General features: G+C 43.4%; 1 long non-coding RNA gene across 1 annotated transcript; it reads left to right on the top strand.

Moving 5' to 3' along the window:
• Positions 1-2: 2 nt before the first annotated feature.
• On the top strand, positions 3-22,779 carry LOC130355928 (uncharacterized). Its single transcript, XR_008888704.1, has 3 exons — positions 3-172; positions 22,158-22,222; positions 22,497-22,779. It is a non-coding gene; the product is annotated as an uncharacterized LOC130355928 (long non-coding RNA).
• Positions 22,780-23,950: the final 1,171 nt, after the last annotated feature.

Here is a 23,950-nt window from a genome sequence, read left to right as displayed (position 1 = left end):
TGATGCCTCTTCTGCCATTTCCGTCCTACACTGTGCTCGGCCGGGGTTGTGGAGACGGAGAATACCGGAGTGCAGTAACGGAGCCGGAGCTGTGTACCGACCAGGGTTACCTCACCTGAGAGCCCGTTCCTGCTTCAAGTTTGTATTGTCGGTCGTAGTTTTGGGCTAATAGGTTAATAATTTCATTTTTTTTTGTTGTTTTTTTTTTTTTGAAAAAGGAAGCCTAAAAAATAAAATAAAAAAATGTTTAATATTTTTTTTTTTTTTGGAGAAAATAAAATCTTTCAACCAGCAGCGCCAAAGTTGTTGCTGTCACATTGCTAATACGGAACACACTTCCTCTACACAGGTTTTGATAACTCTCCTTCTTTAGGCCATGTTCACATCAGCGTTAGGAGCTTTGTATAAAAAAAAAAATCCTTGAAAAATAACAGAACCCTGACGGACCCAGCTCAAAGCGAATGGGACCTTTCGGGATCTGTTGGTGTCCAGTGTCACACCCTCCTTCCAGCTCTGTTACCAGTAGCATTGATCAGTGTTATCTGTGCTCGATTGCTCCAGGCTGCTGAGGCTTCCTGGAGCATCGAGCCACAGATCAGACGGTGAGGAGGCAGGTAAGGACCCTCCCGCCTTCCTCCCAGCTGATCGGGACATTGCGGTTTTACCGTGATGGTCCTGATCAGCTCCGCTGAGCTGCCTGGATCATTTTAGTTTAGTTTTAAATGTAGCGATCAACTTTGATCGTTGTGTCTAATAAGTTAATGCTGGGCATCACGCGATTGGTGATGTCCAGCAATAGTCACGGGTCCCGGCTGCAGATACCAGCCTGGACCGAGCTGCTATGACCCACGCTCAGCTCCTGAGCGCGCCTCATAGAAGAGGAGTGGGACTAGGGTGTACAGGTACATCCGCCATCCCCAACCCCAAAAAGCTCTATCTTACCGTTCTTCTTTCTCATAGTGCACTCTCCCAGCCAGAGAAAGTGGGCTTTTCCCAGCAGGCATGACATTGCTGAAGCCTGCTCGGGGACCACTTCTGCCCTCACATCGTTGCAGTGTTGTGATGAATAGAAGACCTCAAGCTCTGTGCAGCTTTCAGTGAGGCTCTGTGCATGTTTCAGTGAGGCTTTTTGCAGTTTTCACTGAGGCTCTTTGCAGCTTTCAATGAGGCACTGTGCACCTTTCAGTGAGGCTTTTTGCAGCTTTCAGTGAGGCTTTTTGCAGCTTTCAGTGAGGCTCTTTGCAGCTTTCAGTGAGGCTCTGTGCAGCTTTCAATGAGACTCTGCAGCTTTCAGTGAGGCTCTGTGCAGCTTTCAGTGAGGCTCTGTGCAGCTGTCAATCAAGCTCAGTGCAGAGAAACACTTCCTGAGTTTGGTCTCCTGCCAGGCTGGGAGGAGACCAAACTCACTGTATTAATTGTGGCAGGGAACACAACAGAGCCACCTAGTGGCTGTTTTTTCTCTTACATTTTAAACATATTTATGTTGATCATTTTAAAAGCAAGTGAATGGGAAAGTGTCTGCTAATTACACAAGGAACACTATATTAAAAGTTTTATTTGGTGCTCTTTAAAGGAAATCTGTCACCAGTGTCACCTGCACTAACCTGTCTGTACCGACAGGTAGTGCAGGTGACACTGATGACAACGGTACTCACCTTGTCCCGGTCCGTGGCAGGGATCTCCTGTAATCTTCTCCGGTATCTTCGCTCCAGGCACCGGCTTGGGGCACAGGCAGAGCTTAATCACGTAACCGCTGCTGCCCGGGACCATCCAGAAAGCAGCAGCTGCTTGGGGCATCGGCAGAGCTTACTGGGACCCTTAGAAGGACCCTGCTTATATGTATGAAAGTCATTCCATATAAAAAAGCTAATAATTTACATGTACAATATGTTAGCATCATTTGGTAAATGTCCTTTTACTTTTTTATGACGTTAGGAGGCTTCAGATTTTCATGGAAATTTCCTAAATTATTTTTTTTATTTTAACCCCTTCCCGCAGAATGGCATATATAAACACCGGGTTGTGCAGTGCGTTCGCGCATCCCGACGTTTATAAATGACATTCAGTTAACCCGGCGATGCGCAGCATCGCACGGGTTAACTGGCAGAAGTCCCGCTGTTTCCAGCAGGGGACAACTTCTGCTTCACCCCCAGGACCATCCATTGATGGTCCTGGTCAGCGATCACTGTGATTGGTCCCTGTGGACCAATCACAGTGATCTGGGGTGAAAGTTCAGATCCCCCACACTGCCCGCCCCTGGAAGTCGGGCAGAACGGGGGACGATGGCTGCAGGGGCTCGCGGGGACCTGCGGCATAGGGGGGGAACACGAGGGGACCGGCGGCCTTACCTGGAGCAGCGGCGGGACCGAGGAGCAACGCGGGACCGGCCACGTGGACGAGCAGCGACGGGACTGGCAGGTAAGTATGTGGTCCTCAAAGGCAGCAGTGAAGATCTTCACTGCTGCTTCTAGGAGTCTGAAAACTACAACTCCCAGCATGCCTAGACAGCCTTTGGCTGTCTGGGCATGCTGGGAGTTGTAGTTTTGCAACATCTGGAGGGCCCCAGTTTGGAGACCATTGTATAATGGTCTCCAATCTGTGCTCTTCCAGCTGTTGCAAAACTACAACTCCCAGCATGCACTGACTGTCCAGGCATGCTGGGAGTTTTAGTTCAGCAACATCTGGCCCTTCAGATGTTGCCAAACTACAACTCCCAGCATGCCCTTCAGCTGTCTGGACATGCTGGGAGTTGTAGTTTTGCAACAACTGGAGACACACTGGTTGGGAAACATTGTTTCTAACTCAGTGTTTCCTAACCTGTGTGCCTCCAGCTGTTGCAAAACTATAACTCCCAGCATGCACTAACAGACCATGCATGCTGGGAGTTGTGGTTTTGCAACAGCTGGTACATTCACATGGGCGAGGCTTTTACAGTGGGTTTCTCGCATCTTGAGATGCAGCAAATTTTGCGCTGGGAAACTCGCTGTAATCCCCTGCCCATGTGACTGTACCCTAAAAACACTACACTACACTACACTACACTGCACATGGCGCTCTCACTTTGGAGCCCTGTCGTATTTCAAGGCAACAGTTTAGGGCCACATATGGGGTATCGCTGTACTCGGGAGAAATTGCGTTACAAGGTTTGGGGGGCTTTTTCTTCTTTAACCCTTCATGAAAAGGAAATGTTGGGGTCTACACCAGAATGTTAGTGTAAAAAAATTTAATTTTTTACACTAACATGCTGATGTTGCCCTATACTTTACATTTTCACAAGAGGTAAAAGGGAAAAAAGACCCCCAAAATTTGTAACGCAATTTCTCCCGACTACAGAGATACCCCATATGTGAGCGCAAAGTGCTCTGGGGGCGCACAACAAGGCCCAGAAGGGAGAGCGCACCATGTACATTTGAGGTGATTTGCACAGGGGTGGCTGATTGTTACAGCGGTTTTGACAAACGCAAAAAAAACAAAACCCCACATGTGACCCCATTTCGGAAACGACACCCCTCATGGAATGTAATGAGGGGTGCAGTGAGAATTTACCCCCCACAGGTGTCTGACGGATCTTTGGAACAGTGGTCCGTGAAAATGAAAACTTGTACAGCCCACTGTTCCAAAGATCTGTCAGACACCAGTGGGGGGCAAATGCTCACTGTACCCCTTGTTACGTTCCTCAAGGGGTCTAGTTTACAAAATGGTATGCCATGTGTTTTTTTTTTTTGCTGTTCTGGCACCTTAGGGGCTTCCTAAATGCCCCCCGACCAAAATTTGCTCTCAAAAAGACAAATATGACTCCTTCTCTTCTGAGCATTGTAGTTCGCCCATAGTGCACTTCAGGTCAACTTATGGGGTACCTCCATACTCAGAAGAGAAGGGGTTACAAATATTGGGGGGTATTTCCTGCTATTAACCCTTGCAAAAATGTGAAATTTGGGGGGAAACACACATTTTAGTGGAATTTTTTTTTTTTTTACATATGCAAAAGTCGTGAAACACCTGTGGGGTAATAAGGCTCACTTTATTCCTTATTACATTCCTCAAGGGGTCTAGTTTCCAAAATGGTATGCCATGTGTGTTTTTTTTTTTTGCTGTTCTGGCACCATAGGGGCTTCCTAAATGCGACATGCCCCCCGAGCAAAATTTGCTCTCAAAAAGCCAAATATGACTCCTTCTCTTCTGAGCATTGTAGTTCGCCCATAGTGCACTTCAGGTCAACTTATGGGGTACCTCCATACTCGGAAGAGAAGGGGTTACAAATATTGGGGGGGTATTTCCTGCTATTAACCCTTGGAAAAATGTGAAATTTGGGGGGAAACACACATTTTTGTGAAATTTTTTTTTTTTTTTTTTACATATGCAAAAGTCGTGAAACACCTGTGGGGTATTAAGGCTCACTTTATTCCTTGTTATGTTCCTCAAGGGGTCTAGTTTCCAAAATGGTATGCCATGTGAGGGTTTTTTGCTGTTCTGGCACCATAGGGGCTTCCTAAATGCAACATGCCCCCCAAAAACCATTTCAGAAAAACGTACTCTCCAAAATCCCCTTGTCACTCCTTCCCTTCTGAGCCCTCTACTGCACCCGCCGAACACTTTACATAGACATATGAGGTATGTGCTTACTCAAGAGAAATTGGGCTACAAATATAAGTATACATTTTCTCCTTTTACCCCTTGTAAAAATTCAAAAATTGGGTCTACAAGAACATGCGAGTGTAAAAAATGAAGATTGTGAATTTTCTCCTTCACTTTGCTTCTATTCCTGTGAAACACCTAAAGGGTTAAAATGATGACTCAATGTCATTTTGAATACTTTGGGGGGTGCAGTTTTTATAATGGGGTCTTTTGTGGGGTATTTCTAATATGAAGACCCTTCAAATCCACTTCAAACCTGAACTGGTCCCTGAAAAATAGTGAGTTTGAAAATTTTGTGAAAAATTGGAAAATTGCTGCTGAACTTTGAAGCCCACTGGTGTCTTCCAAAAGTAAAAACTCGTCACTTTTATGATGCAAACATAAAGTAAACATATTGTATATGTGAATAAAATTTTTTTTTATTTGTAATATACATTTTCCTTACAAGCAGAGAGCTTCAAAGTTAGAAAAATGCAAAATTTTCACATTTTTCATAAAATTTTAGGATTTTTCACAAGAAAGGATGCAAGTTACCACAAAAATTTACCACCATGTTAAAGTAGAATATGTCACGAAAAAACAATCTCTGAATCAGAATGATAACTAAAAGCATTCCTGAGTTATTAATGTTTAAAGTGACAGTGGTCAGATGTGCAAAAAACTCTCTGGTCCTTAAGGCCAAAATGGGCTTGGTCCTGAAGGGGTTAAAGGACCAGTTCTGAAGTGGATTTGAAAGGCCTGGATGCTAGAAAATCACCCCATTTTAAAAACTGCTCCCCTTAATGAATTAACAATGGAATTTAGAAACTTAGTTTGCTCAGGTCATTCACAAAATTAAAGGGAAACTCCAGCTGAAAATAATATTCTGTCAGGGGCATTAATAGAATCAGGTAAACAGCCGCCCTGCTCACCATGCGGCTCCGTTCTTCTGTTATTCATTCGTTTCCGATCCTGGCGCGCTGCTTTGTTACCAGCCATTTAGCACAGGGGTAAACTCACTTTTCCTATGTAACTTTATGAGGCTATTAAGCCTCACCCTGTTAATGCCCCTGACAGAATAAGGCCCCGTTCATACTGAGTAATTCAAGAGGAATTTACTCGACTAATTCCTCTTGAATTCTCCACTCCAAATGAATGCACATCTCCTCTGCCCATTGACTTTAATGTTTTTTTCGCTGTCCTGTTCACACTGCGGAAATTCTGCTAGCGGAATTCTGACGCCTAATTCTGTTCCGCTTGAAGAATGAGCATGTTCATTCTTCAAGTGGAATCCGCTAGTAGAAATCAATACAAGTCAATGGTAAAAAAAAATTCCACCCAAATGGCTGAAAAACCCTTCACTTCTTTCTCCCCCATTTCCATGCGCAATTCCGCACAAATTGCCCGCGAAAATAAAATTATTTTTTCTGCCCGTAAATTTTTCGGCGAGAATTACTCTTGATTTACTCAGTGTGAACATGCATGACTGAGTGGAACTTTAACCACTTAAGGACACAGCCAATTAGGCCTTAAGGACACAACCAAGTTCATTTTTGAATTTTTTATTTTTCATCCACAGACCAATGTGAGGGCTTGTTTTTTGTGTGTCCAATTGACCTTCAGCCGTTATCTTGGCTCACCGAATCCCTGAGATCATGCCACAGGTGGTCCAATGAGCCACACAAAGCAAGTGAAGATGCCGTGATCAGTATTGATCAAGGCATCTGAAGGGTTAATGTGGGCAACAGCATGATCGCTGATGCCTGCTATTACCAGTGGTTCCCCCTTACTATTGATAGAAAGAAGGAATTCCGGCACCAGCGACTTAGATGCAAAAGGGTTTAATGATAATACAGCATGTATTATACACACGTTACAAAGACGCGTTTCGGCAGTGATAGCCTTTCTCAATCGTGTCTCACGAAACGCGTCTTTGTAACGTGTGTATAATACATGCTGTATTATCATTAAACCCTTTTGCATCTAAGTCGCTGGTGCCGGAATTCCTTCTTTCTATCATTGGATCTATATGATTCACGTGCACGGCGCACCTGATCCTGGTTGTACAAGATGTAAATGTACGTCCTGGTGCATGAACTACCAGTGCATCAGGACAAACATTTACGTCCAATGCCCTTAAAGAAGTACTCCACTGGAAAAAAAATATTTTTTTAAATCAACTGGTGCCAGAAAGTTAAACAGATTTGTAATTACTTCTATTAAAACATCTTAATCCTTCCAGTATTTATCAGCTGCTGTATGTTCCAGAGGAAGTTCTTTTCTTTTTGAATTTCCTTTCTGTCTGACCAGAGTGCTCTCTGCTGACACCTCTATCCATTTTAGGAACTGTCCAGAGTAGGAGCAAATCCCCATAGCAAACCTATCCTGCTCCAGACAATTCCTAAAATGGACAGAGGTGGCAGCAGAGAGCACTGTGGTCAGACTGGAAATAAATCTTAAAAGAAAAGAACTTCCTGTGGAGCGTACAGCAGCTGAAAAGTACTGGAAGGATTAAGATTTTTAAATAGAAGTAATTACAAATCTGTTTAACTTTCTTGCACCAATTGATTTGAAAAAAAAAAATAGTTTTCCACTGGAGTACCTTTAAGGGGTTAAAGGACATCTGCAGCTGTTTAACACTTATCCCATATCCACAGGATAGGAGATAAGTGTTTGATCGCGGGGGGTCCAACTGCTGGGAACCCTGCAATCTCCTAAATGGGGCCCCGACATTAGTGCTCAGTGTGAGCGCTAATGCGCGTAGCGTTGACCTGAGAGGTTGGCGGTTATGTCCTGTCCCCGCCCTGTCCCCAAACAATTCTATGGGAGAGGCGGGGAGGCACAAACGCCTCCCCGCCTCTCCCATAGAATTACAGGGAGGAGGCGTGTAGGCCGCAATGTCATACTGCGGTCAGCACGCCTCCTGCATGGGAGAACCGCGGCAGAGGGGATAAGTGTTAAAGGGATGCAGATGTCCTTGAAAGCAAAGTTTCTGTAAAATGTAAACATTTTAACTTTTTATGAAATTTTCAATTTTAATCAGTTTATTTATGGAACACCGCTGGAATTTACAGAATAAATCAACCAAAAATGTATTACCCTGAATCTGTAGTTTTTAGAAATATCCCATGTGTAGCCCTAGTGTGCTGCTTTTGGGGCCTTCTTTTTATTAGGGTGTTTATCAAGCACCATATTTGGTTAACTGAGCTGTGTGAGGTCTTGTTTTTTGCAGAACGGGCTTTAGTTTTTATTATATTTTTGGGGGAGGCAAGATTCTGTTATTTTTTTTAATTGTCTTTGCTGTTCTGTATAAATGACGTCATCTTTATTCTATGGATCGTACAATTATGGCGATACCTAGGGATGCACCGAAATTTCAGCAGCTAAAAATGGAGTTATCGGTGTAACATCTGCACTCCGGGCAGACACGCTGGCCGTGTGCGCTCTCTTCTCATGTCCCCGCTGCCGGCAGGGCTGGGATTTGTATTGCTGGATGCACCAGCATGCAGATCCCAGCCTGTCACTCACCTCCCTGGTCTTCTTGTCCTCACAGCCCTGGCGCACATGCTCCTGCCTCCTAGGTTGCCCGGGCGCCGGAGCTGATACATTTAAAGGGCCAGTACTCATTTTATTAAGTGTCTACACCTGCACCCTGTCTTTAAGTACTTGCTCCTCCCTTGTATCCCGGCAGGATCTTTGTTGCCTTGTGCCCTAGTGAAAGCTTACTGTGTTCCTGATATGATGCCACATGCCAAAAATAAGAATGGGCATGACTTATAGCCGGGACATTGTTTGCTGACCAATGACGTCAGTGGAAGCACTGTAGGAGGCACCTGCACCCGAGGCCAGTGAGGTGTCCGTAGCCGTGCTTAGTTGCATTCCTACATCATCAGGAGTTATTCCATGGTGAGTGTACTGAGTGACTGTGTTGTCTGGTGCTTTTTCTAGATCCATATGTGGCTGGTGTGGTGTATTACTCGGACAAAGAAAGCGTAAAACCTACCTGTCACCAAGGGGGGAAAAAAAGAAAAAACTAAGGATGTTACTCACACGGTACTTATGATCATTTTCCTGTCACTTTCATCTGTGTTGACTCTGGCAAGATTACAGCCCTTGTGCTGCTCACTTCCCCTGCATTCCTCTCCCTAGCAGGGGGTGTGTCCCTGAGCAAGCTGTGTCAGCTTTCACTTCCTGACTCTGTGTCCAAACTTGGACACTTTATATTTCATTTTATAGTTGAAGAAATAATTTAAAACTGCAAATCTATTAATTTGCAGTTTTGTGGCCCCTATAACCTTTTAAAATTTTCGACCTACAGAACTGTGTTTAGGTTTATTTTTTGTACCATGGAATGCAGTTTTTAACTGTACTCCCATCTATTTGTATGCTTTGTGTTTGCCACAGCAGCATGCACTCGTGTATTAGGTAGTTGTGCTGGCTATATTTTCTTACTACATACTATATATGCTGTGGATTTTATCATTGATTAACCCCTTAAGGACCGGGGTTTTTTCCGTTTTGACATTTTCGTTTTTTGCTCCTTGCCTTTAAAGAAATCATAACTCTTTCAATTTTGCACCTAAAAATCCATATGATGGCTTATTTTTTGCGCCACCAATTCTACTTTGTAATGACGTCAGTCATTTTGCCCAAAAATCTACGGTGAAACGGAAAAAAAAATAATTGTGCGACAAAATTTAAAAAAAAACTCTGTTTTGTAACTTTTGGGGGCTTCCGTTTCTAGATTTTTCGGTAAAAATGACACCTTATCTTTATTCTCTAGGTCCATACGATTAAAATGATACCCTACCTATATAAGTTTGATTTTGTCGTACTTCTGGAAAAAATCATAACTACATGCAGAAAATGTATACGTTTAAAATTGTCATCTTCTGACCCCTATAACTTTTTTATTTTTCCATGTATTGCGCCGTGATCTGAAGTTTTTAACGGTACTATTTTTGCATTGATAGGACTTATTGATCGCTTTTTATTCATTTTTAAATGATATAAAAAGTGACCAAAAATGCACTATTTTGGACTTTGGAATTTTTTTGCGCGCACGCCATTGACCGAGCGGTTTAATTAATGATATATTTTTATAATTCGGACATTTCCGCACGCGGCGATACCATATATGTTTATTTTTATTTACACTGTGTTTTTTTTTTTTATGGGAAAAGGGGGGCGATTCAAACTTTTAATAGGGAAGGGGTTAATGATCTTTATTCACTTTTTTTTTGCAGTGTTATAGCTCCCATAGGGACCTATAACACTGCACACACTGATCTTCATCATTGATCACTGGTTTCTCATAGGAAACCAGTGATCGACGATTCTGCCGCATGACTGCTCATGCCTGGATCTCAGGCACTGAACAGTCATTCGGCGATCGGACAGCGAGGAGGCAGGTAAGGGCCCTCCCGCTGTCCTGTAAGCTGTTCAGGATGCCGCGATTTCGCCACGGCTATCCCGAACAGCCCACTGAGTTAACCGTCAGCTTTCACTTTCGGTTTTAGCCGGCGCTGTGCGCTATTAGCGGCGGGTCCCGGCTTCACTATGACGCCGGGCCCGCCGTGATATGACGAGGGGTTACCGTTTAACCCCGCGTTATATCACGGGAGCAGGACCAAGGACGTACCAGTACGTCCTTGGTCCTTAAGGGGTTAAGGGTACGTTCAACTCGGACATTTCAGTGCAGCAGCTTCCCAGTGTTTTCAATGGGATTTTGACACACCTTGCACACTGCTGAAATTCCGCAGCGGTATTAAAATTCTGGACATACTATAGTGTGAACGTAGCCTTACCAGCAGAAAATCCATAGTATAAACATCAGCTTTGGAAAACCTGCTGTAGAAAATCCACAGCATATATAGAACATGTAACCACAGCCTTAGGGTCTATTCACACGGCAGATTTCCATACATCTGCATGCGGAAATTCGGAAGTGTGAATTGGAGTGCGGAATCCCATAGAAGTCTATTTTGACTAAGACTTTAATTTGAGGGGGAATCTGTGCGGAATTCCGCATGCGGAAATTATGCCGTGTTAACAGACCCTCAATGTGGTTTTCTGATTAAAAAGAAATGCCCTGCACGTCTTCTCCAGCCTGCTTCAGTGTCTGCTTCTCATTGCTTTGCTGATGATGTTCCATACATACTGCAGCCAATTACTGGCCTGCTGTTTGGACATCATCAGCAGAGCAGGTGGAGCGGGAAGTAAACATAGGCAATGAGGGGTATGGGAGTGAGGGCATAGTGTATTTGTTGTTGTTGTTATTATATACCCAAAATAGGCTGTTTTTTATGTGGGAAATTCCCTTTAAATTATCTTAAAAGTCATGTCCAGGGACACAAAACTGTGGACTATGGGCTTCAGCTAGCATAAAAATAAAAAACCTATACTCACCTGCACTGATCCCCGTTGCATACACTCCATTGGTCCCTGCTGAGCAGCACTTCCTGCTTTCAGCTCAACATGTGCATGGCAGAGCACTGGCCGAGGTGGGTCATCACTGCAGTGACTGTCACTGCAATCCTAACTGTCACTAACTGCTACATAAACACCTTTTAGATAAAAAAAAAAAAAGGACTGCAGCAGGGAGAACGTGGTAGGAGATCGTAAGGTGAGTATGCATTCTTTTTTTTATTTTTTTATTTATGTCAGCTCAAGCCCATACTTCACTCATTTAGGTTTGTAATTTGTATTATAACACATTTTTTCAGTTCCTTTAGAAAAACAATCTAACAACACATCTCTTATTCCAAGACAGGTTGTGCACCTTCTGAAACACATAGGCAGAAAAACCATCTTGTCACATTGGTGGGCTCTGCAAATGTTTATGCATGGTCACTTTAAAGATTGGGCAAATAGTGCAGCAGCAGCTACTACCCCTTACCTATGAAGCATGGAATATGTGGGTGTGTGTGTATGACTGCCTCTGTATATGCTGTGCATATTTGTACACTAACCTAAAAGTGTAGGTGTAGTTTAGAGGGTAAAACTTTGCTCTGTTCTTTTCCTGGGAACAGTAAACATCCCATCACGCTATGCACAGCTCCACATTATATTATTATCACTAAGCAAACTGGTTACTTAGGTATATGCTTTATATTAGTGTATCTATGAGAAGCCATTGATGCTTGCCACTATAGAACAGATGTCAAAGTTTTAGAAGCAAGAAATAGGGCTATTATATCTATAAGGTTATTTACATGGCATATAAAATACAAGCACATTTTAAAAACACAGCATACTCTACTTTTGTCTGTTTTGTGGATAGAAAACACCCAATGAAGCCTATGGAGAGGGATTAAAATATGCATGTATCTATTTGATCCATACTGCATTGACTGCATTGACTTGCATTGAGGGGGCATAAAAATTAGATGATCAGGATTAGATACTGAGTAACATATACATTTTTATTTTTAGGGAGATCTGACAGGTACGCTTTAATAGTAAAAAAAAATATCCACAATATCTGTATTTCAGATTTGCATTATGGACATATACCAATACATTTGTGTGAAACAGGTCTTAAAGTGTTGCATGATAACATCTCAACCACAATACTTTACTACAGTAGCCAGTCACTTGCCTGCTATAGTAACGTGGCAAATTACATGGCCACAACATATATTTTAGTTATCTATACAGACATTTAAAGGGGTACTCTGGTGGTCAAAGTGTTTTTCCTTTTTTGACTTACCCTATTTGTTTTGTTTCATTTCTATTCTTGTTGTTTAGCCTACTCTATTTCCGTTCTTTGTTGTCTTTTTATCCCCCACTTTGTTTTCCTATCTTTGCTTCTATTTCCTGTTTCTTGCTGTGCTGAAAACTACAAATCCCAGCATGCCACATGCCTTGCTGGTTTGGGGCGGCTCCTTTTTTTTTGTCTGTTTGTTCCGCCCTTTACCCACCCTACTATTTTCCCGGGTCGGCCCCCTTATACACAGCACACTAATATAGTCAGCCTTGGTTGGGATACACTGTCATACACACACAAAAGGGACTACAACTCCCAGCATGTGTCATTCAGGAGTCTTCAGTCTGTGGTATAACACCAGCATGCTGCCTCTGTAGTCTCCTGGGGGTTGTAGTTCACCACACCTCTGTTGGGCATAAACCAGTGTTTCCCAACCAGAGTTCCTCCAGGTGTTGCAAAACTACAACTCCCAGCATGCCCTGACAGCCTTTGGGCATGCTAGGAGTTGTAGTTTTGCAACAGCTGGAGGCACACTGATTGGGAAACACTGGTGTAACATGATGTGTATGCTGGATAGGCTAGAACAGTGTTTCCCAACCAGTGTGCCTCCAGCTGTTGCAAATCTACAACTCCCAGCATGCCCAAAGTCTGTCAGGGCATGCTGGGAGTTGTACTTTTGCTACAGCTGGAGGCACACTGGTTTGTAAACACTAGCATACACACACACACAACAGGGACTACAACTCCCAGCATGTCATTCAGGAGTCCCCCCCCCCCCCTTCACATATAGAGATCATTCCCAGTATGAAATTTATTCCCCTGCAGTCCATACATCCCCAGCCCGTGCACCTTGTCATCCTCCCCTTCAGATGACACACTTATCTTCTATGTGTTCCTTTTCCTGTGCAGACCTGCGACCTTAGAATACAGAGCCGGGGGAGGGGAGATGAGGAGCTGTGTACTCAGCTGGATGAGGGGGCGTGGCTTATTTTTCTCATGCAGACAGAGAAAAAAAAAAAGCTGTGACATCTTGTCTACAACAGACTCAGAACTGTGGGCAACAGTAAAAGAAAACCCTCTGAACTACAGAACTTCCTGCCCAACAAACAGGTAAGAAAAACACACACATGCTGCCAAAACATATAACACATGTATATTGCAAAAAAACTAAACTTACAAAGAAGATGCCATATAGTCAAAAAAAATTAACCACCGGAGTACCCCTTTAAGGTTGCCAATATCTGACCCTAACTATCTTTAACTGCTACATAATCTATCTTTATATAAAAAAAAAAAAAAAAATATATATATATATATATATATATATTGTTGGAGGCACACTTTAACCTCTAGAGGACACACAACGTGCATGCATGGCCTGGATGTCTGGTTCTTAGCGCACCAGGGAGTATATTTATGCACTGCGGCGTGTACGTTTTATAAAGTGAGTGCAGGAGCAGCCCTATCAGCAGCCGAGGACCCGCAATCATGCTGATGTCTGCCATTAATCAATACTGATCATGGCATCTAAAGCATTGGGAGGCTTTGTGAGACTCTAGACCATCCCCAACGCAATCGAGGGGGTCTGATGAGTCAAGACAGTGGCCAGAGGTATCATTACATCCGCTTTTTCTAGATCCATTTGTATGGTCTGCTTTCTGGCAGACTACACAAGTAGATAGCAGTTATCATTGATCAGTGCTATGCCTATGCATAACACTATATAGCAGCAGCAATAAGTACATTGCTATAAATAGCCCCTATGGGTATTTTTGGTCACATCAGATCCCAGGAAAAAATAAATAGAAAGTTATCAGAAAGTCAGATGTGTACAAAAGTGGTACTGATAAAAACTACATATCTCAGCAAAAAAAACGAGCCCTCATGAAGCCACATATATGGAAAAGTTATAGGTGGTCAGAATAGGAATTTTTTTTTTTTAAGTTTGACTTAAAAAAAATAAAAAACCTTTAAAGGGGTACTCCGCCCCTAGACATCTTATCCCCTATCCAAAGGATAGGGGATAAGATGTCAGATCACCGCGGTCCCGCTGCTGGGGAGCCCCGGGATCGCCGCTGCGGCACTGTGCTATCATTACTGCACAGAGCGAGTTCCCTCTGTGCGTAATGATGGGCGATACAGGGGACGGAGCAGTGTGACGTCATGGCTCCGACCCTTGTGACATCACGGCCCGTCCCCTTAATTCAAGTCTATGGCAGGGGGGCGTGATCACCGCCACGCCCCCTCCCATGGACTTATATTGAGGGGGGCCGGTCGTGACGTCACGAGGGGCGGAGCCGTGACGTAAGGATGCTCTGGCCCCTGTATTGCCCGTCATTACGTGCAGAGCGAACTCGCGCGGTGCCGCAGCGGCGATTCCCGGGGGTCCCCAGCAGCGGGACCACGGCGATCTGACATCTTATCCCCTATCCTTTGGATAGGAGATAAGATGTCTAGGGGCGGAGTACCCCTTTAAGGACCAAGCCCATTTTCACCTTAAGGACCAGATTGTTTTTTGCACATCTGACCAATGTCACTTTAAGCATTAATAACTCTGGGATGCTTTTACTTTTCATTCTGATTCCGAGATTGTTTTTTCGTGACATATTCTACTTTACGTTAGTGGTAAATTTTCGGCGATACTTGCATCATTTCTTGGTGAAAAATTTGAAAATCTTGCATTTTTTTAACTTAAAAAAAAAACGTCAGAAAAAACGCCAGTGCAATTTCTTGTGTCTGACGTTTTTGCATTTGAGTGAAAATTGCATTTTTGGCCCCTTTGGGTTTTTAAAACAAAAAATTGGTGTGTACCAAACAAAAAAAGATGCGGTAGTGATCATTTTAATTAATAAATAATGGATCGATTTATGTGGGCGGGCAGGGCACTAAAAATGTAGCCAGCAATTATAAAAACGTAGTGTGTGTGTGTGTTTTTAATTTTATTTTATTTTTTAAAATATTTTTTAGGTAGTACTACACACTGTTCCATGATGGGAGTAGTAGTTCCTGTACTAATAGACAGATCGCCCCGGGTGTCACTCCTGACACCCGATGCGATCGTTCATAATACAGCAGAGATGCAGAGCAGCTCTATACAGTGCTCGCATCTCTGCACTATACTCTGGCCAGCCAGTGATGTGAATAGAAATTCACATCACTCATTCATATCTTCCGCCCAGAGTGGGGATTGGCCGGATGGTCGCAGCCAATCCCCACTCTCAGCCGGAAATATGAATGGTGAGTGGCCGGCCGGAGTATAGACAAGAGATGCGAGCTCAGGAGTAAGCATCTGAGGGATGAAGCATGATCACAGCGGGTGTAACTCCTGACACTCGCTGTGATCTATCCTTAACCCCTTAAGGACCAAGCCCATTTTCACGTTAAGGACCAGGCCAATTTTATTTTTGCGTTTTCGTTTTTTCCTCCTCACCTTCTAAAATACATAACTCCTTTATATTTCCATCTACAGACATATATAAGGGCTTGTTTTTTGCGTGACCAATTGTACTTTGTAATGAAACCTCTCATTTTACCATAGAATGTACGACGAACCCCCCAAAAAAATTATTAGGGAGGAAATTTAAATGAAGCCCACAATTTTGCGCATTTTGGAGGGTTTTGTTTTCACACTATACACTTTATGGTAAAAATGATATGTGTTCTTTATTCTGTGGGTCAATACAATTAAAATGATACCCATGGCTAGATACTTTTATATTTTTGTACCGCTTAAAAAAAATCTAACACTTTTTGTACAAAATCAGTAATCGAAAATCGCCTTATTTTGACCACCTATAACTTTTTTATTTTTCCATATATAGGGCGGTATGAGGGCTCAGTTTTTGCACCATCATCTGTACTTTTTATCGATACCACATTTGCAAAAATTTAACTTTTAGATAATTTTTTATAAATTTTTAAAATAAAATGTGACAAAAAAGCTGCATTTTTGGACTTTTTAAATTTTTTACGTTTACGCCATTCACCGTACGGGATGATTAACATTATATTTTGATAGTACAGCCATTTACGCACGCAGCGATACCAAATATGTTTATTAAAAAAATTACGCTTTTTGGGGGTAAAATGGGAATAACTGACAATTGTCATTTTTATTGGGGGAGGGGATTTTTCACTTTTTTTTACTTATTATTTTTACATTTTTCAACTTTTATTTTACACTTTTTATGTCCCCATAGGGGACTATCTATAGCAAGCCTTTGATTGCTAATACTGTTAAGTGCTATGTATAGGACACAGCACTGATCAGTATTATCGATCATCTTCTGCTCGATCGCAGACCAGAGCAGAAGACCCCGGGAGACGGCCGGAGCCAGGTGAGGGGACCTCCGGCCACCATGCTGGATGATCGGATCGCTGCGGCAGCGCTGCGGGCGATCCGATCATCCATTCAAAGTACCGCACTGCCTCAGATGCCGTGATCTGTATTGATCACGGCATCTGAGGGGCTAATGGCGGACATCCGCGCGATCGCAGATGTCGGCCATTACGGGCAGGTCCCCGGCTGCTAGTAGCAGCCGGAACCTGCCGTGTATGATTCGAGCATCGTTCTGATGCTCGCGGTCATACACAGGACATAAATGTACTTCCTGGTGCGGCAAACCAGGACGTACATTTACATCCGTCGTCGTTAAAGGAGTACTCCGGTGGAATTATTATTATTATTATTATTTTTTTTTTATCAACTGGTGCCAGAAAGTTAAACAGATTTGTAAATTACTTCTATTAAAAAATCTTAATCCTTCCAGTACTTATTAGTTGCTGAATACTACAGAGGAAATTATTTTCTATTTGGAACACAGTGCTCTCTGTTGACATCATGACCACAGTGCTCTCTGCTGACACCTCTGTCCATTTAAAGAACTGTCCAGAGTAGGAGAAAATCCCTGTAGCAAACATGCTGCTCTAAACAGTTCCTAAAATGAACAGAGATGTCAGCAGAGAGCTCTGTGTTCCAAAAATAAAATAATTTCCTCTGTAGTATTCACCAGCTAATAAGTACTGGAAGGATTAAGATTTTTTAATAGAAGTAATTTACAAAACTGTTTAACTTTCAGGCACCAGTTGATTAAAAAAAAAAAAACACTCTGCTCCATGCTGGGAGCTGTAGTACCTGCATTAATAGACAGATCACTGCGAGTGTCACTCCTGACACCCGCTGTAATCCTCCTGTATAATGTATAGATGTGGCCGGCCACTCGTCTGTGGTCCCCTGCACTGCAGTATATATATACACAAATTCATATTTCCCACAGAGAGTTGCGATTGGCTGGAACCATCTAGCCAATCACAGCTCTCTGTGGGAAATATGAATTGGTGTATATATACGGCTGTGCAGGGGACCATAGAAGAGCGGCCGGCCGCATCTATAAATTATACAGGAGGATCACAACGGGCGATCTGTCTATTAGTACAGGTACTACTACTCCCATCATGGAACAGTGTGTTCCATGCTGGGAGTAGTAGTACTACCTTCATTTCTTTTTTTTTTTTAAAGTGAATAACACACACTACATTTTTATTATTGTCGACAAAATTTTTAGTGCCCTGCCCGCCCACATAAATTGATCCCTGTTTAACCTTTTGGGGACCGAGCCCATTTTGACCCTAAGGACCAGAGCAAAAAAAAAATGCCACAATGTAGCCCATTAACTGTAGCCCATTAATTTACCTGTCCAACGACCCCTCAATCTTGTTAAACGGCCCAGCCGTTCTCCTGTTACGGCCGCCCGAAGTTCCTGGCCCGCGCTGGGAAAAACGACATCTCCCAGCATGCCCGCTCCTGACATCCGGCCAGCTCCTGCCCTCCCCCTGATTGAGGGACAGCGCTTAGGTGGGCGTTTGCTGAGCTGAGCCTATGGCAGCTCAGCGCATAAATGAATAAATTAAGTCAGGGGAGTAGCCGACTCCGGGCTGGAAGGCCGGCACAGCCCGCAGTGACTCATGGGATCGATGAGTCACCGGGCGAAGATAACTAAACAACAAAACCCCAAGAGGAGGTACTAGGGTCAAATCAACTAACAACAATTTTAGGGGAACCCTTAAACTAAGTACCCCCCAATATTAAAATGTACCTTTTATTAATCCATTTAAAATATAATCTGTGACCAACATAAGTATGTGATTCAACAAGTTGGTGTAATGACACCACCACTAACTTTAAAACCACAGTTGCCACCAGGCTCCTTAACTCCTGTGCTTGTCTTTTGTAAACACTTGATTGTGTACTGACAGAGTGAGCATTGATTGGTAGCTCACTCTTCTATCTATTAGGAGCCGGTGGCTACTGCTAATTAAAATAACCAGATATTAGCCAGCCCTTCCAACGTTTCACTGGCACCCCAGCTTCGTCAGACTTTTTTTTTTGATTCACATACTTATGTTGGTCACAGATTATATTTTAAATGGATTAATAAAAGGTACATTTTAATATTGGGGGGTACTTAGTTTAAGGGTTCCCCTAAAATTGTTGTTAGTTACCAGACGAAGATGGCGCAGGATCGTGAAAAAAAGGCAGTCGAGCGTCATCAAAGGCAACAGCTTCCGGCCTAATGGAAAACCGAGGAGAAGTCCGGGAAGAAGCCGATATGGACAAGGTGAGTACATTACAATGTAATATAACTTTTATTCATGCTTTTCACAGGTAAAAGTTTTGTGTCGGAGTACTCCTTTAAGCATTAATAACTCTGGGATGCTTGTACTTATGAATTTGATTCAGAGATTGTTTTTTCGTGACATATTCTATTTTATGTTAGTGGTAAATTTCTGTTGATACTTGCATCATGAAAAATTTCATCAAAAATTTGAAGCTCTCTGCTTGTAAGGAAAATAGACATACCAAATAAATTATATATTGATACACGTATACTTTATGTTTGCACCACCTTTTTACTTTTTGAAGACATCAGAGGGCTTCAAAGTATAGCAACAATTTTTCAAGTAAATTTCAAAATCAGAATTTTTCAGGGACCAGTTCAGTTTTGAAGTGAATTAGCGGGTCTTTATGTTAGAAATACCCCATAATGGACCCCATTATGAAAACTGCACCCCTCAACGTATTCAAAATGACATTCAGAAAGTTTGTTAACCCTTTAGGTGTTTCAAAAGAATAGCAGCGAAAATTTAAAATCTTCATTTTTTACACTAACATGTTCTTGTAGACCCATATTTTTTATTTTTACAAGGGGTAAAAGGAGAAAAAGACCCCCAAAATATGTAACCCAATTTCTCTCGAGTAAGGAAATACCTCATATATGGATGTAAAGTGCTTAGTGGGTGCAATAGAGGGCTCAGAAGAGAAGGCAAGACAATGGGATTTTGCAGAGCGAGTTTTGCTGAAATGGTTTTTGGGGGGCATGTTGCATTTAGGAAGCCCCTATGGTGCCAGAACAGCGAAAAACACCCCACGTGGTATACTATTTGGGAAACTACAACCCTCAAGGAATGTAACAAGTGGTACAGTGAGCCTTAACACCACACAGGTGTTGGACGACTTTGCGTTGAAGTTGGACGTGAAAATGAAATATTAATTTTTTTTTACTAAAATGCTGATGTTACCCCAAATTTTTCATTTTCACAAGGAGTATAAGGTGAAAATATCCCCCAAAAATGTAAACCCCATTTCTCTTGAGTAAGGAAATACCTCATGTGGATGTAAAGTGATCTGTAGGTGCACTAGAGGGCTCAAAAGAGAGGGAGCGACATTGGGCTTTTGGAAAGCGAATTTTGCTGAAATGGTTTTTGCGGGGCATGTTCCATTTAGGGAGCCCCCATGGTGCCAGAACAGCGAAAAACACCCCACATGGCACAATATTTGGGAAACTACACCCCTCAAGGAACGTAACAAGGGGTACAGTGAGCATTTACACCCCACCGGTGTTTGACAGATCTTTTAAACAGTGGGCTGTGCAAATGAAAAATTACATTTTTCATTTTCACGACCACTGTTTCAAAAATCTGTCAGTCACCTGTGGGGTGTTAAGGCTCACTAAACCCCTTGCTACATTTCGTGAGGGGTGTAGTTTCCAAAATGGGTTCACATGTGGGTATTTATTTTTTTTGCGTTTATGTCAGAACCGCTGTAACCAGCAGCCACCCCCTGTGCAAATGACCAGTTTAGGCCTCTAATGTACATAGTGCTCTCACTCCTGAGCCCTGTTGTGCGCCCGCAGAGCATTTTACGACCACATATGGGGTATTTCCGTACTCAGGAGATCTCTGGGTCTTTTTATCCTTTTACCTCTTGTGAAAATGAAGTATGGGGCTACACCAGCATGTTAGTGTAAATTTTTTTTATTTTTTTTTACACTAACAGGCTGGTGTAGACCCCAACTTTTCATTTTCATATGGGGTAAAAGGAGAAAAAGCCCCCCAAAATGTGTAATGCAATTGCTCCTGAGTACGGAAATACCCCATGTGTGGCTCTAAACTGTTGCCTTGAAATACGACAGGGCTCTGAAGTGAGAGAGCGCTATGCTCATTTGAGGCCTAAATTAGGGATTTGCATAGGGGCGGACCCGGATGCAAGCGTTACAGATGCCTCCGCTACCAAAAGTATTCTATGCCAGTGATTCCCAAACAGGGTTCCTCCAGCTGTTGCTAAACTCCCAGCATGCCTGGACAGTCAGTGGCTGTCCGGCAATGCTGGGAGTTGTTGTTTTGCAACAGCTGGAGGCTCCATTTTAGAAACACTGCCTGTCTGGGCATGCTGGGAGTTGTAGTTTTGCAACATGTGGAGGGCTACAGATTAGAGACCACTGTATATCGCCGCCGCACCAGCAGGAGGATCACCGATGATCGCCGCCCGCTATAGGTAGGGGACCTCTGCCGCCGCTCCCAGCACAGTTCCCCGCTCTGCCCGAACTACCGTGGGTGGGCAGAGCGGGGCAACCGAACTTCAACCCTCCCCTCTGGCCCCCGATCTGCTACGTTGGTCGCTTCTGACCAACCAATAGCAGGGGTAGGAGGGGTAGCACCCCTGCCACCTCACTCCTATCCCTTCAAGGGGATCGGGGCTGTCTTGAACAGCCCCAATCCTCGTTATTTTCCGGGTCACCGGATACCCGTATGACCCGAAATCGCTGCAGATCGCCGGTCTGAATTCAGGACCCCCCAGGGGTTGGTATGGAATGTCTGCTGAACGATTTCAGCAGGCATCCCGCTCTGTTCACCGCCCAGTTACGGCGTTGAATGGAAACGCCGAGGGCATACAGGTACGCCCTTGGTCCTTAAGTCCCAGGACGCGAGGGCATACCTGTACGCCCTTGGTCCTGGTTGGGTTAAAAGCAGTTCAATAATAAAATAGAGAAGCATGTAACCATGGATTGTAATTTTAATTTTATTGACCAACAGTATAAAGAGTACGTTAGTTTTACAATTAAGGGAATTACGTAAAACAAAACTGCCCAAAGGTTGCAAAATTGCTTTTTTCTTTTCATTTCTGCAGCAAATAATATTTTTGGTTGCATAATACATTTTATGGTAAAATAAAAGGTGTCATTACAAACTAAAATTGGTCTAGCAAACAAACAAACCCTCATATGAGTCTGTAGATGGAAAAATAAAAAAGTTATGGCTCTTAGAAAGTGAGGAGACGAATGAAAATGAAAACAGTGTCCTCAAATGGGCTGGGTCTTAGAGGGGTTAATTTTTTTCAAACTATGATGTCTTGTCTACAAAGCAGTTCAGTAAACTGAGAGGTGAGACCCTAGGTGGCGGAGGTCTCAAGGTTGGCCACTTTAGCTCTCCTATAATCTGTTAGCTCACCTTTTATATGCAACAACACTTTTTCAGCTATTGTTTTATTATTTAATAGGGTATGCTGCCATCTAGTGACTGTTTAGATATACATCAGCCATGACATTACCACTGACCGGTAAGGTGAGCAACATTGATACTGTCAATGAAAGGCATTTACTAGACAGCAAGTAAAAAGTTTTGAGTTGATGTACTGTAAGCAGGAAAAATGGAGTGTAAAGATCTTAGAAAGAGATTTATTAAGCTCTGTAGTATATTTTTTTTGTGTGTAAAAAAGTTGCACGTACTTGCGCACGTGCGACTTTTCTATACATGCTCCGACTTTTTGATTTTTGCTTATTCCAAAGCATATTTCTGAAATCTGCTCACTTAGTAATTTTTCTTTTTTACTTTGCAGTGGTCATGTATTTATCAAATGCAGTATTTATGAAGAAAAAATTAGCATCTCCATTTAAAAGTCACATGTATTCCAGGTCCAACCTGGCTTACAGAAAGTGCATACGTCTACAGAAAAGGAAATTAACACCCACTTTAACAACTGTTCTCGTTCTGCATCATGAAACAAAGCTGCTACATTAATGTTAATATTAATTATAGAAAAAATGTATTATATAACAAAAAACACGTAGATGCTGGTGTACCCACTACATTTTAAAAAATTATGTTGTATTAAAATAGAATAAAACACAAAATAATTGTGTAAGAATTTTTACAGACTACGTAAATAACCCATATGTGGCACTAAAAATGTTTCCTTAAAAAAAAAAAAAACATTGATAGTAATACAGCTTCATGCACATTTTGGGGTGGGTAATGAACCGAGCAGTTTTTTTGTGTGGCTTCACTATTGTTTATGTGCCTGTTGGTGCTGAGCTGTCTTCCTCCCTGACGCATACTCCGGCCCCAGCGCAGCGACACAAGACTCGCCCACCATCATCACAAAATTAAACAAAAAAGGCTCCAGAGTACGGATATTCATGGTGCGGCATAGTTTGTTTTTAACATTTTTTTTATTTCTGAGGAGGGTGGATGGGTTGTTGCGGGATAGTTGGAGTGCAGCTATTTAGTGGCAGGCAAGCCAGTCAGGGTGTCACCCGATGTGATAGCCCCCCTCCGTCACTCTCTAGCAAAGCTACTAATATTAAAGGGTAGATTAGGAACTTCGGCTAGTAACATAAGTGTCACGATGCCGGCTGGCAGGAGGTGGATCCTCTGTGCCAGAGAGGGATTGGCGTGGACCGTGCTAGTGGACCGGTTCTAAGTCACTACTGGTTTTCACCAGAGCCCGCCGCAAAGCGGGATGGTCTTGCTGCGGCGGTAGTGACCAGGTCGTATCCACTAGCAACGGCTCAACCTCTCTGGCTGCTGAAGATAGGCGCGGTACAAGGGAGTAGACAGAAGCAAGGTCGGACGTAGCAGAAGGTCGGGGCAGGCAGCAAGGATCGTAGTCAGGGGCAACGGCAGGAGGTCTGGAACACAGGCTAGGAACACACAAGGAAACGCTTTCACTGGCACAATGGCAACAAGATCCGGCGAGGGAGTGAAGGGGAAGTGAGGTATAAATAGGGAGTGCACAGGTGAACACACTAATTGGAACCACTGCGCCAATCAGCGGCGCAGTGGCCCTTTAAATCGCAGAGACCCGGCGCGCGCGCGCCCTAGGGAGCGGGGCCGCGCGCGCCGGGACAGGACAGACGGAGAGCGAGTCAGGTACGGGAGCCGGGAGGCGCATCGCGAGCGGGCGCCACCCGCATCGCGAATCGCATCCCGGCTGGAGACGGTATCGCAGCGCACCGGGTCAGTGGAGCTGCCCGGAGCGCTGCGGTAGCGAGAGTGAAGCGAGCGCTCCGG

Source organism: Hyla sarda, chromosome 2, assembly GCF_029499605.1.
Source record: "Hyla sarda isolate aHylSar1 chromosome 2, aHylSar1.hap1, whole genome shotgun sequence".
Taxonomy (NCBI): Eukaryota; Metazoa; Chordata; class Amphibia; order Anura; family Hylidae; genus Hyla; species Hyla sarda.
Note: the sequence above shows the minus strand (reverse complement) of the source record. Positions and strands in the feature narration are given on the sequence as shown.